Source organism: Danio rerio, chromosome 19, assembly GCF_052040795.2.
Source record: "Danio rerio strain M-AB ecotype USA chromosome 19, GRCz13ab, whole genome shotgun sequence".
NCBI classification, from domain to species: Eukaryota; Metazoa; Chordata; class Actinopteri; order Cypriniformes; family Danionidae; genus Danio; species Danio rerio.
Window position 1 is genome coordinate 12,304,112 of NC_141039.2, and position 12,435 is coordinate 12,316,546.

Here is a 12,435-nt window from a genome sequence, read left to right on the forward strand (position 1 = left end):
GACCACCAATGAGCCTAAAGGAATGTACTTAATAATGTAAATCCTGGCGTCATGATTACGCAAATTAATTCTTCAGCCAATCAAGAGCGCCTACTTCTGTAGGCCTTGAGGCTTCAGTCCCACCTAGCCCTTATGTTAATCCAGCCCTGACCCTAGCAACCACATAGCTATGCATTAGCAGTGAACAAGAATAATCTAGCAATTCTCAAGCAAGCACCCAAAATTCCTTAAGAAATGAGCATTTCCTTCCTGTTTCAAGAGAGTTACGCTATCTGCTAGTCTCTCATAGAGTTTACTATTTGTTTTTAAAGCCTGAAATGGAACAGCTCCATCTAACTCAGGCTCGTTCCTAAATCGTAGCGCTAAATAAGTTCCAGGAGCTACGTTTTTTTTTTTTTCAGTTTTTGTTTTCATGAATCCACCAGAGGCCGCTGTGTACAATTTTTCAGATCTTAAATTTCTCTCGCGAGTGCCTATTCAATGCTGTTAATCCACCAGAGGCCACTGTCAACTGACTGACTGATTGACTGACCAATCGACTGACCCACCCTCCTCCTTGCCTAAACCCAACCAATAGTGTTTTCAATTGACCCATCTACCCACTTCCCTAAATCCAACAGACAGCTTTCAAAAGCATTTCAGAAAAAGAAAAGCCCTCGTCTGATTTTTACCAGGTTTTCAGCTTTTACCACATTCTCACTGCTATTTACTTGTTTATTAAATTTTTTTGTCTTCTGTTTTTGTCTTGCCTGCTTTCTGGAAACATTTTTTATCTGACTCAAACCCTGTCATCGTGGTCAACACCTCTCTGCGTCTCAAGTCCGTCAACATACATGGAGAGCTACTGGACAAACTAGTAACAGCAGGAAAGCCGGCCATATGGAGGCAATCGGTCAGCTGGTAAGTGAGAAAAGAAACAGCATCATACTGCCTTGTATCGTTTGCTTTAAAAACTAAATGCAGCCATACTTATTTCAGGCTACATAATTTGTGATCTCCAGTAATATATATAGGGCTACATTTTCAGAATGAGCCTATGTTGGCTCCACCATGTATAGCGGACCTGATCCAGGTGAAGAATTCAAAGAGATTGTTACATTCTGAAACACTGAATCTATTAGTAGTCCTGTGGACAAACCAAAAAAAGAGAGGAGATTGTTCCTTTGCAAACAGCACTGTGCTGTTTGCATTAACTAGAGTTCAGTCATGTTCCCCTCTCGCTATGCCCCAAGCTTTCACGCTATTTATGTTCTAGTAAGCCTTTAAAAACCATATGCTGCAACAAATGAGAACACCTTAGCCAGGCTCTATCAACTAGGGCTGCATGATATTGGAAAAATCTAATATTGTAATATTTTAATCATTCATTTATTCATTTTCCTTCAGCTTAGTCTCAGTATACATCAGTGGTCATCACAGCAGAATGCACCGCCAACTTATCCAGCATATGTTTTACACAGCGTATGCCCTTCCAGCTGCAACCCACACATAGTGCATGTCTTTGGACTGTGGGGGAAACTGGAGCACCTAGAGGAAACCCATGCAAGCACGAGGAGAACATGCAAACTCCACAAAGAAATGCCAACTGGGCCAGCTGGAACTCGAATCAGCAAACTTCTTGCTGTGAGGCGAAAGTGCTAACCACTGAGCCACTGTGTCGCCCTACGAGATTTTATTTTACGCCAATAAATATTGCAATATCAATACAGCCTCACAAGAATTGATTAGCACTATTTGACGATTTTCTGTGGAGTCTAACAGTATTCAGGTAACCGAAATTCAATAATCACAATGCAAAAAAAGCTTTTCTTATGTTGCTTTATCTAATTTCTAGTCCAAATTAAAAAAAAAAAAATCTTAGATTGAGTAAAAATATAGTTTTGTTTTTTTTAATTCAGAAGGAATAATTATAATTATCTTCATAATTGGAAAGAGTTTGACTGGAAAATAAAAATTTGGTTTTTTAGAACACCATTGATGGTTTCAAAATATACTAACCGTCCACAGTCTGAGGAATGCTGGAAGGGTTGCGGGAATGTGGGTAATCACGCACATATATTTTGGGAATGTCCGAAGATACTTGCATTTTGGCAAGGGGTAAAGATTGAGATAATGAAAATTATGCAGATACATCTACCTTTTTACTCCCCTGTTTTTCTTGCTTGAAGGGATACCCCAGGATATATATAATAAAAATCAGAGATATATACTACATATACTTTTACTAAGTGCAAGGAAGACCCTAACAATAAATTGGATAAAGCCACACCCTCCAACAATACTACAGTTGATAGAAAAACTTGAATGTAAATATAGAATGGAGTATATGACTGCTCAACTTCAACTAAAACTGGATATTTTTAAACAAACATGGGCACCAGTTACGTTGTATCTAAATAGGACACAGTATTTCTAGCTCCTTTGAAACTGAAAATATTGTATGTTTTTTTTTTTTGTAATTTATTTTTATTTACATCTGCAGTTACTTTTTTTCTGTCGTTTTTTTAAATAATCGCTGCTGTCACTGAATGTTCTGTTCTGTAAAAAGTTTTAATGTATAAAAATAGTAAAAAAAAAAACATTGCATATCCGCTTGTTAAGTGTGATGTCACGCTAAGCGGCTTCCGGGTCCAAGCGCTTCATTCAACTCAATGGGGAGACTCATGAAATGGTAATAATAAATGTTTACAAAGCGATTTAATGCTTTCGAAAATCACGATCGCAGTATATATGTCCATGCCTAATATCCGATGGCCAGAAAGTGATAAATTTTTTTTATAAATTGTAAAATTTTTGGTATTTGTTATGCAGCAAGCCCAGAAATTGTTGTGTACACTATGATTTTATATAAATTAACTTTAATGTGTGACAGGAATAAAACGCGATCATAAACGAATGATTTCTCCACTCAAATGAATGGCGGTTTGGACCAGGAAACAGTATACATACGTCACAAACACGTCACCACTTAACAAGCGGATTTTGCGATGTGACAATTGCAGATGCACACATTGTGATTTTAATGCTAAAACAATATATTGTGCAGCCCCACATATAATAATAATAATAATAATAATAATAATAATAATAATACCCAGACAATGTCCTCATAATCTACAATCACTCAATATGCCAACATGGTTACTAACAACTTTCCAGCATTGTGCAGTTTTGCACAGACACTAACCAAACTTCTTTAGAAAAAAAGATCTAAATATGTGACCATGTGTTTTGATGACAATCTAACAGGTTTTACAGTATCTGGAAATAGCCAGTCAGGCCAGAATAAAAAGAAAAAGAAAAAACCTTCAAGGAAGTGTCTTTGGATTTAAAAAAAAAACCCAAACAAACTTTTTATACATAACATCAGAGATTCAATCGAACATTTGTTTCTAGAGAACACAAGCCACACACATGCATGCAATCACAACAAACATCATGTTCCTAAATCCATCTGCATTGCTCTGCGACAATAAGGGCAACAGTACTTATTTCTATGTGCCGAACTGAAGCGCACCGGGCATATAAAGGGTGTTTAGAGAGCATCCCATTGTTTAAAGTGCATGTCAATTGTGCTTAGAAAGAAAAGAGATAGAAGAGCTGCATCAATCAACAGTTCTTTTCCAAAATAACCCCACCCATCTCACTTCAGCTTCCTACAGCAACATACCAGGAAAGCAGCCACAGAGCAGAACAATAGTGCTCATTGCAAAATAAAAAACTCCCCTTTAGCTTCACTGGAACAACAGTCATTCAGCTGCTTCAGATTACACAGGACGCTTGTAAAACTATGCTGAACAATTAGTTGCAGATTGTATTTGAATGAAATCATTATGGCATTGTGAAATATCTTACGCATTTACTGTACACTATGGCTTCTCTTTCCTCATAAGTTGCATGTCAGTTGTATATGTCATAAGTTACGCTACTTTATTGTGTAAACTCAGCTCAAAAATGTGACTGACAGCCTGTGGTTTGATGAGTGTAAATCCTGAAATTTGAGCACAGGCATGCTTTTCTTCCTTTCTATACAAGATCAAAGAAACATTGAAGATCTGCAGAGGATCCAATCTGCTACCATAAACAACCAAAATAACGATCTCATCCTTGATTAAGATCAAAGTCCCAGTGCGTCCGATTCTCCCCTGCAATAACATGGTAAACAAGAGGAAATACTGCAAAGAAGGGAACAAGGAAAATATCCTCTACACATTCCAGAAAAAAGTAACAGAATTAGATAATATTATTGACATCACAGCAGTAGATCATACGAATATGTCAATGGTAATATAGTGTCTTGCTAAATTTAAACTGATAAGACTACATTTTTAATCATAATTTGCACATGAAACAAACTATATTGGCATTCAGTGCAGCATTGTTTTTTAATTGAATTTAATTTGATTAATCTGAAGACATGAGTGATGATAATGATATGTACAGGGAACATTGAGAGTTATATGCTCAAGCAAATATGCTGGTGAGAAAGTTTTATTTGTGTCCGGAGCAGGTTAAGGTAAACCTCTTTTGAACTTATTGCAGTTCTTTATACACAGCTTCTTTTTGGTATAATTTTAAAAAAGAGAGCTGCAGGATGCATACAATGACTGTATGAGGATTCTTCTTTAAAAACAGAGATGGTGTTGTGCAAGTGAATTACTTTTTGAGTTAAGAGTTTGATCATTTTTTGCTTTGATGAGAATTTTGATCTATAAGTTTGTCTGTCGATTGGAGAATTCTCAAAATAAAATTTTGATGTTGTTGATAAATTCTAGGCCTACTGAAGTGCGTTTCAGTCACCTTTGATGAAATATAGGCAAAACTGTCTTTTTAGGGTATTTTGTGTGGTTTGTATTGTTTTGTCTGTCTTTTGTACAATTGGACGTAGTGTTTGGAATAAAGAAAATTAATTTAATTGACAACAGAACAAACAATTGTTGTCCAATAATTTGCCTAGTAACCCTAACTAAGTTAACCCTTTAAACTGGACTTTAAGATGACAACTCATCCCCCTGCATTATTAGCCCCTTTGTTTATTTTTTTCCCCCAATTTCCATTTAACTGAGAAATTTTTTCAACATAATTGTTCTAATAACTCATTTCTAATAACTGATTTATTTTATCTTTGCCATGATGACAGTAAGTAATATTCGACAAGATCTCTTTCAACACATGTCTATACAGCTTAAAGTGACATTTAAAGGTTTAACTAGGTTAATTAGGTTAACTAGGCAGGTTAGGGTAATTAGGCAAGTTACTGTATAACTATGGTTTGTTCTGTAGACTATCTAAAAATATATAGCTTAAAGGGGTTAATAGTTTTGACATTAAAATGGTGCTTAAAAAAATAAAAACTGCTTTTATTCAGGCCAAAATAAAACAAATAGACTTTCTCCAGAAGAAAAAATATTATCAGACATACTGTGAAAATTTCTTTGCTCTGTTAAACATAATTTGGGAAACATTTAAAAAAAAAAAAAAAAATCAAAGGGGGGCTAATAATAGACTTCAACTGTATATATAGTAATACATTATGTACATTCATCACGGCAAATACAATTGAAATTAGTTATTAAAACTGTTATTATTAAAACTATTAACTATTTTAAAATGAGTTTTTTTTTTATCTCTGTTAAACAGCATGTGAGAAATATAAAATAAAAGAATGACAAATTTACAAGAGGGCTAATAATTTTGTCTTCAATTGTATATAAGTAATAGATAAGCTGTTTTATTTTCACATACATGTGTTGCGCATCATGGAGCAATGTTTCTCCCATATTTTCACTTTTATATCTTGTCATAAAATATTAAAATATTCAATTATATGATAAATCAAAATATTAAAGCAGACACTAATCGCAATATGCTTTCTTTGCATATAAAACACTTTTGTAAATTTAATTCATTAAAGAATTATTAGCTAACAAGTAAACCAATCCACTGTCAAGATTTCTTGATTTTATTGTTTTTTAATGAATTTAATAATCTCATAGTGTCTAAAATCTCATTTAAGCAACAATCTGAATATGTGCAACCTGATGCAGATACTGTGAATGCTGTTTGAGCCATGTTAAATCTGGTACACAGATTTTTGGAAAAGATATAATAACAGGATTAAACATGCAATGCAATCAGCATTATTGGAACAAAGTTGTTGGAACAAAATAAACTTTTCTTGTCTTTTAACAAAAAATGCAGAGGAAAATCAGGTCTTGTTTTCCCTCAGGGTCTGGGTGGTTTCCTGACAGACCCTTCACCCTTTTAACTTAGATCCAGATAACCACCAAAATATCTCAACTTGGTTTGGGACGATGTGCTTTTCTCATATGTTCATATGTTATACATGCTGTCTATGCCTACATAAAATGAGTGACAGAAAACTAGTTTTAAAACTAAGTTACCAAGTTTTTAAATGGCATGGTTTCAAACTGAAGCAGAAGGATTTTAACTAATGCTGATAGCGAATGAGAATGAGAGAAAGTGAATGTCGCAACTCTTCTTACCTTGTTCGTCATGCTGCCTTGGTGTGAGAACACCAAAAAAAAAACACAATTTCCACACGGAAAGCCAGAAAACAACGCAAAATTTACACGTTTAACCACGACATACGTCTGTAAACTCTGAGCAGAAAAAGACCGAAACCTGCGTGTGGAAACTTGTTCGTGTCTCATTCTCGCGCGTCGTGTCTGTTCAATATTCCGCTGTGAGTGAATCTCTCGTGCACCTACGTAGTCTGTCACGACCAGTGAGAATACATTAAATAACCCACACACCCTTGGTTTAGCACTATAACTTCTGTTATTCACTGCGACATGTTCAACATTCATGTTTATTTGCTTTCACACAGGACAGTCTATTTCTTATCAAACCCTCTACAAACTGAATAATCGGTTAATTTGAGTGACGTAACATACCTGGCATAGATCTGTCATGAAGCCGCGTCGTGTCTGATCTGCGGTCGGTGTTTCCTCCGAAGCTCCGCTCGCTGCGGACGCTCGTACTCAAATGAGGAAACGCTGCTGTTGACCATGTAGTGCAGTGCCCTGTGTGGCAAGCCGATTTAACACCATCCCACTACTACACATCTAAAAACCTGCCTACTGCTTTTTATTATTACTGATCTGATGATGTGCTGCTCATTTTATTTTATTTTATTTTATTTTATTTTATTTTATTTCATTTTATTTTATTTTATTTTATTTTATTTTATTTTATTTTATTTTATTTTATTGTAAACAATCAAACAATAATAATAATGATTTATTTGTTTATATGTCATCAGTTTTTCTTAAAAATAAACTCTTAAGAGTTACAAAAGAGGGGTTTCCCAGTGATACTAGGCAAACTTTACAACTGGGTTTCATCAATGTTAAACAATGTGTACAACATTTATTAATCAAAGCTGTTAACATTTTTCATGCAATGTGAGATCATATGAACTATCAATGAACAGTTTTATTTTTATTAATGTTAATAAAGATGATTAATTGCATAAATTTATAGTTTGTTCATGTTGGTAAATATTATCTTATTGTAAATAGAAGAATGATTGGTGTTTCCCAAATAACCTTTGAGTCAACAGTTCCAAGAACCATTTATTTTTTAGTGTGCGTGGAGAACATTTTAGTCATCTAACAATCTTTGTTTAATGAAAATGTTCTGGGTATAGTAAAAGTTATTTATGGAATTGATTATATATATATATATATATATATATATATATATATATATATATATATATATATATATATATATATATATATGCTGCTAGACAGACAGACAGACAGACAGGCAGGCAGGCAGGCAGGCAGGCAGGCAGGCAGATAGATAGATAGATAGATAGATAGATAGATAGATGATAGATAGATAGATAGATAGATAGATAGATAGATAGATAGATAGATAGATAGATAGATAGATAGATAGATAGATAGATAGATAGATAGATAGATAGATAGATAGATAGATAGATAGATAGATAGATACTAGTCTAATCATTTTAGAAACTTTATTTTATTTTATTTTATTTATTTGTTTATTTGGCAGGGACAGTGTACAATTATTAGCATTTCTGCCAATGCACCAGAGTTAGCCCGAAGGCTATTTTTGATTTGTTGTCCCTGAACAACCTAAAAAAACAATACAAGAATTATACAACCAATCAAACATAGTTAAAAAGTACTAAAACAGACATGGTTATTTAGATTTTTAAAAAGAATATTTACTAGTTAAACTAAAACACCAACATTTTGTAATAGAGATAAAAAAATAGTTGAGACACATTTAAACAACAGATCATTAAGATGTAAGCACAAATGAAAACATGCTAATTTCAATCTAATCGGAATAATGACACGTCTGATTCGCTATAATCCAGATTTTTAAATGTTTTTTAATTATATCAAAGGAGGATTTTAATATACACAACATATATAGGAATTACAATTAAATAATGATTAGTCAATCATGCATTTGGATCAAATGTCAATCAAATGTCAATCATGCATTTGGTTTATAGAAACTGTCTATAAACAGGTGGTTTTGTTTAATAGCTAAAAAATTAGTACAGCCTGAACAAATTACATAGTAAAAAGTTACAATACAATAATAAGTTGAAGTAATTACTAGTATGTACTGGAATTGGTTTCAGAAGATGGACGTGAATAGCTGATAACTCAACTGCAATTGCCTATAAAGAGAAACAGTTGGGTAATGTAAAGAAATCTTGTTTTTTAAAGCTACAGGCAGGTGTGTTCGATCAGGGTTGCAGCAAAACTATGCAGACACCAGCCCGCCAGGATCAAGTTTGCCCAACCCTGCTTTACAGCATCGATAATGTAGATTTATATTTAGTTTAGCAACAAAACATCAGTAAATAGCGCTATTCCGCCTAGCCTGCTTTACTGAGGTGAAGTTGCTTTTATATACACATCACATTGGTTCATTGGTTCAACCTGTGACGCTCTCTTAATACTTACCATGCTACTCTCAATATTCACTCTGAAATAGCATGTACGTATGGCTTAGTAATAAGTGTAATTCCTGTATGCTGCCGGCCAAGCACTAGTCGCTAAGTGAGGGTTCTGCTGTCATGTTTAAGGTGCACAGGCTTGTATTTCAAGAGGCGTGAACGGCAGGGGTGGGACTATGTTTCAGAGATTTATGCTAGTTAGCATTTGTTGCGGATCACTGGACCTTTAAGAATGAGTTAACGATGATGTCCCCTTCAAGTAAAGTCATGCTATAATTATACATTAATGTATTATGAGTTCATGATGGTTAAACTGCGCATAATGTGGTATTAGCATGTACTAACAAGTAATTAAGGTAGTCGTTATTCAGACATGAACTCACGTGACTCTTGTTGTAGTTAAAGTTCATGATTACTGCATGCATTGACTTATCATTAGTTCGTAACAAAGTAATGTTTAGTTTACATGTTAGTACATCATTAATTTATTGTTATTGTAAAGGGTTACCATTTTAAGTTAAGCTATAGCAAATTCTAGCCTACCGTAATATAAATATACTACTACATTATTATTAATACTAATAATAATATTTAGTAAAAATCAACAATAACCTATATTTCTTGGCATTGAATATCTAATAGGCTAAGAATACATCGTGTCAACATTTAGTTTTTAGAAGTCAGTGTAAAGACTGCTTGCCACAGCACACCTCATCTGAGAAACGGGGGTGGATAGATCATAGGTAGCCTCTCTCTCTCTTCAGCTCCATAAAACCTCTGGAATTCACGGTTGACAGAGTGAGACTGCAATGATTCATTTCTGCAGCAGAAAAAAGAGATTCATTTGTGCATTTGAGCAGCAGAAAGTCAAGACAATTACTGGAGCACTGGTTGAGGTGCAGGCAAAGAATTCGAGTGGACTACTTATATATGAAATGGCAGGACAGCTGTTCTTATTTAACCAAAGCATTTCTGTAAAAAACGTTTTGAATGAATTTGGAAGATTTGCATTGAAATAATGAGTAATGTGCATGACCGTCGTATTAAATAAGTCGTTGTATACAGGTTTGTGTGTGGCGGTTATTTTGGCTTGTCGTGTGCGTGAGTAAAAGGTTATTTACATGCCTGTCTCGTGCCGAATCTTTTTCTTTCAATAATAATGTATTTGCGCCATCTAGTGGACATGTTCTGTCACTCATCTTGTTAGCAATAATTAGAAAGGAAATAAAATAAAATAGTAAAAAAAAATACTAAACAAAACAAAATACAAAATTGGAAGATTGTTAAATGGCAATTAATTTAAGGAATATTTTTAGATTAACTAAAGATTTATGACAGCTAAAATATTATTATTATAAATTATTATTTATTGTTATTATTATTATTCTGGGTTAATCTGGGTGCTTCGGTTTCCCCCACAGTCCAAAGACATGTGGTATAGGTGAATTGGGTAGGCTAAATTGTCCGTAGTGTATGAGAGTGTATGGATGTTACCCAGAGATGGGTTGCAACTGGAAGGGCATCCGCTGCGTAAAACCTATGCTGGATAAGTTGGCGGTTCATTCCACTGTGGCAATCCCAGTTTAATAAAGGGACTAAGCTGAAAAAAATGAATGAAAGAATTATTATTATTAATAATAATGAAGATGATAATAACAATAATATATATATATATATATATATATATATATATATATATATATATATATATATATATAGATATATATATATATGTATATATATATATATATATATATATATATATATATATATATATATATATATATATATATATATATATATATATATATATATATATATATATAAAGCTTATAAATAAAATAGGAATAAAATCAAGAATGAATTTCATTTTGAATCCTAATACAATGTATAGAAATTAGTTCCTTTACATTTCTGTCAAATGTAGAGCGTGAGGGCGTTAGATGCTGTGTCTACTCTTATTATGTGTACATTCTTTTGTCATCCTTCTCTTTCTTCTTTCTTGTTCAGTGCGGTCGTTTTCTCATCCTGTGTGGTGAACAAGTCACATGACTCAACTGCCTCTCTCTCTCTCTCTCTCTCTCTCTCTCTCTCTCTCTCTCTCTCTCTCTCTCTGTCATCCTTACAGCACACTAATTTTGATTCAACTAAAAACAGAAACACAGATGTAAAAACATATCCACATAGATATAGGTTTACAATTTGAGGGAAATATGCTGTTGGACCTCATTATCAACAGGTATTATTCAACCTAAAAGAATCTTTACTAATCTATGAATAAACATTGCATTAACAGAGTAGTATTATTTTAGGAGGAACTTCAGTTTTTAATATCAAGTGCGCAAGTGATCTATGTTGATTTTGGTGATTTTAAGGCCATGATAGCACAATTTGTAGTTTTTTTCTTAGTTTTCAATTAAAACTGCACAAAAATATTATAGACTGTAAATAAATTATATGATCAATTAATCATGGCACATTTTTTTTATTTCAATGCAACTAATTAAACTTGGTAAATCATGTTCTAACTTAATTTTCTAAGCTACGCAAGCTGTTTTAAATCAGGTTAAAATTATATAAGTTACATGGACTCATAAGGCCAAGTTGATTCATCTTTTAAAAAAAAAAGGTAACCAGTATTTTTTACAGTGTATGAATGAATTTAAATTAGCATTGGTTCCAATATTCAATGATGCAATAATCTGCATGGAATTTATTATGTGAAAAATATTGTCTTTTTGTATTATAAATCAGTAACATTAATAAAAAGTGGTGATTGAAATATCAAAAATCCAAAAAGTTTTGATCAGTACTTATGTCAAGAAGAATATCTAGATTGAAAGTATAAATAAAGGATAAATATTTTGCCCTGTATAAATGTTAATACATAAGACTTAATTATTCGTTCACACCAATTTGAAATTCTGTAAACAGAAGTTCAAGCTTCTGCTTTAAGCTCATGGTTGACATAAAGGAACACTGAGAAAAAAATATTCAAAGTTTATTCCTTGGATTTGCATTTTTTTTTTAGGTTAAGTCATCGTAAATTTATTTGGGCTGAATTTAAACAAACAAATTAAGCTGAACATTACTAAATTTAATTTGTTTGTTTAAATTCAACATAAATTGTTTGCAACAATTTTGCAGACATTATTTTTTTCAGTGAATGAAACTTATTGGTTCTCACGTGTCAAGAAAGCTCACATTTCAGAGACTGATATAAAAAAGTAAACAACTAAATATGCGGAATTATTTACAGATTATAACCATTCTGAAGAGTTTTGGATCATTTGAGGGACAGAAATATGCAGGTTGTACTAAAAAAACATCCTCATCTATGTTCAGAATGAACGAAATCTACTACACACAATCTCTGGCAGTTTACTATTGGTTGTTTGCCTGTGACCTTTTCCTTTGCCGCTCTCTTTTTCTGCAACACACGCGTTTAAACAGGATGAGGC

The 12,435-nt window shown here is 33.2% G+C and overlaps 1 protein-coding gene across 2 annotated transcripts in view; it reads right to left on the reverse strand.

Annotated features, from left to right (window-relative positions):
• The window catches only part of si:dkey-240h12.4, a 41,801-nt gene extending 34,791 nt beyond the window's left edge, over positions 1–7,010 (reverse strand). The window contains exon 1 of one of the 2 annotated variants that reach the window (XM_087295500.1): positions 6,918–7,010. The gene's annotated coding sequence lies outside the window, so the exon portion shown is untranslated. Of the gene's footprint in view, positions 1–6,506; positions 6,713–6,917 lie in introns of those variants that run through there. The other variant, XM_087295501.1, reaches the window with a different exon arrangement.
• Positions 7,011–12,435: the final 5,425 nt, after the last annotated feature.